The 7,939-nt window shown below is 36.5% G+C and overlaps 1 pseudogene; it reads right to left on the reverse strand.

Moving 5' to 3' along the window:
• Window positions 1–638: 638 nt before the first annotated feature.
• On the reverse strand, window positions 639–908 carry LOC129033615 (cytochrome b-c1 complex subunit 6, mitochondrial-like; annotated as a pseudogene).
• Between the last annotated feature and the right edge of the window lie 7,031 nt (window positions 909–7,939).

Raw genomic sequence — 7,939 nt, forward strand, 5'->3', positions numbered from 1 at the left:
TGTAACAAATGCCTAGAAATGTGGAAGCAGCCTTGGAATTGGGTAATGGGTAAAGGCTGGAAGAGTTTCAAGGTTCATGCTAGAAAAAAAAATAAAAACAAAAACAAAAAAAACCTACATTGCCATGAATGTCCCACGAAGGGCAATTCTGATGAAGTCCCAGAGAGAAAGGAGGAAAGTTTGCTGTAGAGAAAACCTCAATCTTCTTAGAGAATTCCAAAGTGGTCATGAACAGAACGTTGGTAGAAATATGGACAATAAAGGCTATTCTGATGAAGACTCAGATGGAAATGAGGAAGAGGAACGTGTTATTGGGCAATGGAGGAAAAGCAATTCTCATTATAAACTGCAAGAGAACTTGGCTGAATTGTGTTCACGTTCTAGCGTTTTGTGGAAGGTAGAATTTGTGAGCAAAGAAATTGGATATTTGGCTGAGGAAATCTTGTTTTTGTAGATCACAGAACTTCATTAAGATAGAATCACTGCTAATTACATAGAAGCTACTTGTCTAAGCCGAAATCCATGAGGTTAATATAAACTTACAGTTACACAAATTAGAAGCAAATGGCATATCCAAAACCATAAGGAAACATCCTTATGCCAAGGTGATGAAGGCTGAAGTAAATATGTCTGCACATTTATTTCAAGCTGTTAAAGAGTTTGTGGGTCACTCAGTGGTCCCTTGCATGCAAAAAGTCCAAGAGCTCGTTCATGCCATCCTCTTCTTTGTGACTGGAAGGATATACACTCATCACAGAGCTCTAGCCACTCCTGGCCTTTACACATTTCTCCAGCTGCTTGCATTGCTCTCTTTCTGTTGTTAGGGGATCCAGTTCCTCCTCTTGCTCTTCCTCCTCCATGAAATCTTTGGACCTGGTCAGCATCTTTCACTCATCTTCCAGTCCCATGTCTGGCTATGGTTCTGAATTCAACACACTCAAGCAGCAACAGTGGCACCTAATCCACTTCGGAATCAAGAAGGACTTAGCAGCTGAGGAAAGTTTTAAGCAGTGTTGAAAGTGCAGTTGGCTTCTCTTGACTGCTTCTTGCAAAGTGTGAGAATAGACAAATGACTTACAAAATAATTATTAATGAAAAGGGAAGCAGAACTTAAAGATTTAGACAATTCTCAGCCTATTCATATTAGAAAAAAAATGAGAAAGCCTGTATGGAAGAGAGCATGAAGGGTGTGACCAAATTTGATGAGGAAATTAGCATGGATCAGCTATCTCAATGGAGCCAGGTGCTATTCATCCGGACAATGGGGAGATTAATCAGCCACCTGAATAGAAGTCCAAATAAGATGCATTGCACACTCTATTGTCCAATACAATGGAAGAATGACCCCAAAGACATTTTGGAGAACATCAAGGCTATACTTACAATCACAGGCCAAGAATTCAAACACCCAGGGGGCCGAGCAATTTCAAATGAGGGGCCACTACTGTTCAGAACATCATGTCATGGGCTTCCTTACCCCAAACTCCATAACCATGCTCCTCAATCACTCCAGGTATGAGTCCCATGTGCTGCACCCAGCAAAGCTGTAGAGGCCTGTCTGCCTCCACCTAGATTTCAAATTATGCCACAGGACCCAGACAGAGGGCTGCCTGTGGGGAAAAGCCATTGCAAGGAGCCCCAACAAGGACAATGCCCAGCAAAGACATGGGGTAGGGCTACCCAGAGTCATGGGTATGGGGCTGCAACCACAGTGGGTCCTGAAGTCAGGACCACTGTCCCAGTGGGTCTGGAGTGCAGAGCATTAAGCCAAAGAAAATTATTCTCAAGACTTAAGGTTTGGTTGGGTGTGGTAGCTCATACCTATAATCCCAGCAACTTAGGAGGCCAAGGTGGGAGGATAACTTGAGGCCAGAAGTTCAAGACTAGCCTGGACAATATAACAAGACCCCATCTCTAAAAAAAAATTAAAAGTTAGCTGGGTGTGGTGTGATGTGTCTGTAGTCCTAGCTACTCAGATTTTATTTTTCATACGAAGTCTCATATCCAGTATAGATTTGATACTTATAGCACATCTGGAATAGCACATTTCAAGTGTGGTTAGTGATTACTGTATTGAAGAGTGTAGTTCTGTAATGATATATCAAAATGTATTAATATACACAATTTCAAATAAGGCAGGAGGGTCACTTGAGCCTAGAAATTTGAGGTTATAGTGAGCTATGATTGCACCACTTCACTCCAGCCTGGGTGACAGTGTGAGACCCTGTCTCTAAAAAATTTTTTTAATTAAAAAGACTCAAGGTTTAATGTTGTTTGCTCTCCCACCATTATATTTTGGAAGCACATTATATGTTTGATTTCACGGATTCACAGCCAAAGAACAATATGATTCAGAATGAATCATACCTTGAGTCTCACTCATATCTAATTTAGATGATATTTAGATAGGACTTTGGACTTTAAACATTTAAGTTGATGCTAGAATGAGATAAGACTTTGGGGGCTATTGATATGAACTGAATGTATCTTGTGTGTGAGAAAGACATGATTTGGGGAGAACAAGAGCAGAATGCAATGGACTAAATGTTTATGTCCCCCCATGATTTCATATATTAAAATTCTAGCCACCTAGGTGATAGTAGTAAAATGTAGGGCCTTTGCTAAGTGATTAGGACATAAGAGCAAAGCCCTTATGAATGGGATTACAAAAAAGACTCTAGAGACTTCTCGCACCCCTTCTGCCACGTGAGGTTACAGGGAAAAAACAGCCACCTAGGAAGTGAGTCTCTGAATCTGCCAGTGCCTTGATCTTGGACTTCCCAGCCTCCAGAACTATGAGAAACTAATTTCTGTTGCTTATACATTTTCCAGTTTTATGATATCTTTGTTATAGCAGCTGGCACAGACTAAGCCAGTTACCACACAAACAAACAAAAAATGGGGATTTTATTTAATACAGATTTTAAAGTGCCAATGAAAATGTTATTTCTTCTGTAAAGAACACAAACAACTTTTTGTGACAAACTATAATCAGCATGCTTTTACATTTGAATCTCATTCCCAAAACAAATTTCTTGTATCTATTAAAATTAATAGTGCATGTCTTTTATTCAGCAACTCCTCTTCTGGGACTCTGTATTTCTTAGAAATAAATATTTATAAGGATAGCAATGCTTATAATGATAATAGCAACACAGAACAACATGAATGTATATTAGCAAGCTATATATTTAAAAACTGTGATATATCTGCACTACAGAACTATACTGCCCAATACAGTAGTCACTAGTCACATGTGAAATGTGGCTATCACAGATGTGCTAGAAGTGTAAAATCTATACTGGATATTAGAGACTTATGGTGAAAAATAAGTGTGCAAAAAATTTCATTAATGTTTTATATTAAGTACATGCTGAAATGATAATGTTCTAGTTAACTAAAACATAAAATGTTAAAATTAATTATTCTTCTTTATTTTACTTTTTAAAAACTGTGGCCATTAGAAAACTTACAATTACACTTCTGGTTTGCATTGTATTTCCATTGGACAGTATAAGTGTAGACTGGGAATTGGCAAACGTTTTCTGTAAAGAGCCAGAAAGGAAATATTTTAGGTTTTGCAATATTCCTGTTGCAACTACTCGAGTGAGTTGAGACAATATGTAAAAAAAATGAGCATGATTGTGTCCCAATAAGTCTTTTTGTATGGACACTGTGATTTCAATTTCATATAATTTTCACATCAAGAAATACTATTCTTCTAATTTTCCCCCAATCATTCAAAAATGTAAACACCATTCTTAGCTCATAAACCATATAAAAATAGGCAACAGGACAATTTTAGCCCATAAGCCAGTTTGCTAACCTCTTCTATAAACTATCAAGGAGTTATTTTAAAATAAATTAGACCTATCTGTACTATACATACTTTCTCTAAACAATATATTGCAGAGTAGTATGTAGAGCATGATTTTACATTTGTAAAAAAGGCAAAATTATTATATTTATATGTTTACCTAATTCTATATGACCAAAGGACTATAGAAGGATACACACCAAACTGTTTATCTAACTTGTTACCATTGGACGTAAGATGGGAGACAAAAAAGAAAAATTTGTAGCTTTTGGTTTTGTGTCTATGGGTTTCCTGGATCACAGCAATTATGTATGACTCATAATATTGTGATAAAACAAAAGGTACATAAATTTCAAAAAAAAAGTTTTATCATATACACATAAAGACTCTTATTGAAATGTTGATATTATTGTTTGTTTCCTTTGAATATGTTTTCTGTTGATCATAGCTACAAAACCTAAGGAGAAAAACTTAGATCAAAACAAAACCTCAATGACATAAAATGTCTTAAGTTAAAGATATTGTTGCCCTTCAAATTCTACACTTTGCATTAGTAAGTATAGTTAAACCTTATCTGAGCTCTTGATAAAATACAGTATTCTCCTAAGCTATTTTTATTTCAGAAAATACTTAATACATGTCTCTACTTTGAGTTTATACCAGCTATCTATTACTGCATGGCAAATTACTCCCCAAAAATTTAAAGGTCTGAAGCAAAAAGTAAACATTTACTATCTCACACAGTTTCTGTACATCAAGAATTCAAGAACCGTTCAGCTGTTGGTTCTGGCTCACAGTCTCTCAAGAGGCACAGACAAGCTGTCAGCCAGGGCTGCAATCATTTGAAGGCTTGACTGGGGCCAGAGGATTCATTTCCAAGTAGTTCACTCAGATGGCTATTGGCAAAGGCCTCAGTTCCTTGACACATGGACCCCTCCATAGATCCACTCAATGTACTCATGTCATAGCAGCTGGCTTCCCCCAGGATGAGGGTACAAAAGAGAGGAAGGTAGAAGAAAGCTATAATGCCTTTCATAGCCTAGACTTGGGAGTCACACAACCACAATAACTTTCTGGTGAACAATTCAGTTCTATTCACTGTGGGAGGGGACTACACAAGGGAGTGAATACCAGGAAGCAAGAATCATTGGGCACCATCTTGGAAGCTGGCTACTACACACGTTCCCCAGACATATTCACCAAAATAGCTATGGGCATGGCCTTAAGTCTAACAATTAACCACGTTTTACAAATAAAAATCTGATTAAAATATTCCAATTTTGTGTAGAGATGTATTGCAGGGAAAAACCTTTACATTATATTGAAAGTATATTTAAACTACAACTTAACTATAACAACGGACAAATCAGTGCAAAAAAAAAAAACACTTAGAGAACACAGGGTATTTTATAAAAGCAAATTATCTAGCTGCATAAACCACATGCTCAAGTGATTAAACACAAGAAGCAAGGTATTAGATGGAGAAAAATGGTATAGTAAAAATGAACTACTTTAGCTTATCAGTTTCTTGACAAAGTGTACACATAACATAGAAAGTACAGAATTTCATTTGGTAAAATATCAGGTTATTACATAACATATAGAATATATTTTTGGAAAAGGAATTTTATGTATGGAAAAAAGACTAGAAGGACATGCACTGACACTAACTGTGGGTGTCTCTGGATATTAGATTGAACAGGATTGCTTTCCTTTGGCTTATGTGTTTTTATCTTTGATGTCCGCAGAAAATATGCATCACTCACTTTAATGAGAAAAAGACTTATGCAAAAATGCCCATTGTCTGTTTTTTTCCGGCTTGCATTAAGGTATTTCTGTTCTCTAAGTTGCCTTTTGAAGAATTTTGAGATTCATAAGTCATTCTTACAAACCCAAAAAGGGTAAATTACCCATTCTAATGTTTATTCCTGAGGCTATAAGAAGCTAATTGTGAATAGGTGAAATAATAGATAAATTTCATTTACATTAACTTACTTTTATGCTCAATAAGGTCAAAGGTACAGATTTTGTCTCTTTCTGGTCCATAAAATATAGATTGCTATTTTCAAAGTACATCAACAGTGGTAATAGCTATTCCCATTAGTCAGTCATATAATCTTATGAAATATTGACGTGATAAAACAATGCAACTGAGAAAAAAACAAAAAGAGCATATGTTTTATTGACAAATAAATGCACAGGTTTAAATTGTCTCTCACCACCTTCATACCTAATTGACATGTTATCAGAAAAATAAAGATTTAAGCTGGCCAAGATCAATGATTTCAAAATGATTCTTTAGTGCAGATAAAAATACAAATTCAATTCAATTCTAATTCATATTTGGGTTCATGCCACTTTGACAGTTACATTTTATGGCAAAATGTACTTTAATTTTATTCAAACCTTTTTCCAGCTTTTCTTAGAGATTCACTTTTTAATTTATGATACTTCCTTGCCCAATTCAAGCTTCATTCACTTTTAGATACTTTGGAAAGATAAATAACTGACACACACTGCCATTCATGAGTAATGTACCGCCTGTATTCTGAGAAAATAAAATAGGTGGCCAAAGAGATATATTTGTTTTAGAAATAAATATGTATCATATGTATAAGTAATAAAATAACAATGAATTAGAAATATGTCATAAAAATGCTTTTCTATTTTACTGAGATTAAATTATACACTGTAATATATACATTTAAAGAATGAAATACCTTAGTTGTGTCTTAAGCTAAATATAACTACTCTTGTATGTAAAGCATGCAAGTTAAGTCATATGTTTACACTTTATTTGTTTGCTACTTTCAGTATATATCCATTGGGAAATATTTTATTTGGCTGGCAAATATTGTATCATTGCAACTGTAGTCAACAAAAACACTTGAAATGCAAGGATACCTCCATGTAGTACTTAACACTTTTCTCCAATTCATAGGTCATACCGAGTACTTTTTATTTAAAAAAAAAAAGTTAAAAAAATCATTTATTGAATACTTTCTACGTATCAGGAACACTACTGGGCACACACTTCTTTGCATACATCATTTCATTTAATCTTTTTTTTTTTTTTTTTTTTGAGATGGAATCTCACGCTGTCACCCAAGCTGGAGTGCAGTGGCACAATCTTGGCTCACTGCAACCTCCGCCTCCCGGATTCAAACAATTCTCTTGCCTCAGCCTCCCAAGTAGCTGGGATTACAGGCACCTGCCACCATGCCCAGCTAATTTTTTTTTTTTTTTTTTGTATTTTCAGTAGAGACAGGGTTTCACCATGTTGGCCAGACAGGTCTCGAACTCCTGGCCTCATGATCTGCCTGCCTCGGCCTCCCAAAGTGCTGGGATTACAGGCGTAAGCCACTGCACCTGGCCCATTTCATTTAATCTTACAACCACCTAGCAAGGTAGAAAATATTATCTTCACTTTACAGATAAGGAAACTCACATCAGTCTGAACCCAAAGCCTGGATTCTTACCTGCTATACCTCAGAAAATTAATTAACATGTGGATCATATATTTATGACCGAGTAAGGAAAAAACAACTGTTTTTCCTCTCTTTACTCACACTCCCTCAGTACACATCAATTCTTTGACAGACACCAACTGCCTAAAATTTAACTCAACTGTGCCCTACAACTTAGGTCAATTTTGAGGCTATCTATGTGGAGACAGTGTCAGACCCCACAGGTTAAGAGCTCATTCCCACAAGACCACCCACACTTCAGATACCAGTCACAAGCCCCAGACTGTGACCTGTGCTTCTAACTCACCAGCTATAAATTGAAGGATTCCCATAACCTCCCTTTGGGCTCAATCATTTGTCAGAATAGCTCATTGAACTCCAGGAAACATGTTACTTACATTTATGATCTACTATAAAAGGATGCAACTCAGAAACAACCAAACAGAAGAGATGCTTAGGGCAAGACATGGGGGAGAGGAGAAGAGTGTCCATGCCTTCTCCAGCAGGTCATCCTGTATGTGTTCAGCAGCTCGGAAGCTCTCTGAACTCTGTCCTTTTGTGTTTTTATGAAGGCTTCCTTATGCAGGCCTGATTGATTAAATCATCAGCCATTGGTAATCAACTCAACCTTCAGTCAGGAAGTGGGGCTGAAAGT

This window comes from Pongo pygmaeus, chromosome 2 (assembly GCF_028885625.2).
Source record: "Pongo pygmaeus isolate AG05252 chromosome 2, NHGRI_mPonPyg2-v2.0_pri, whole genome shotgun sequence".
Taxonomy (NCBI): domain Eukaryota; kingdom Metazoa; phylum Chordata; class Mammalia; order Primates; family Hominidae; genus Pongo; species Pongo pygmaeus.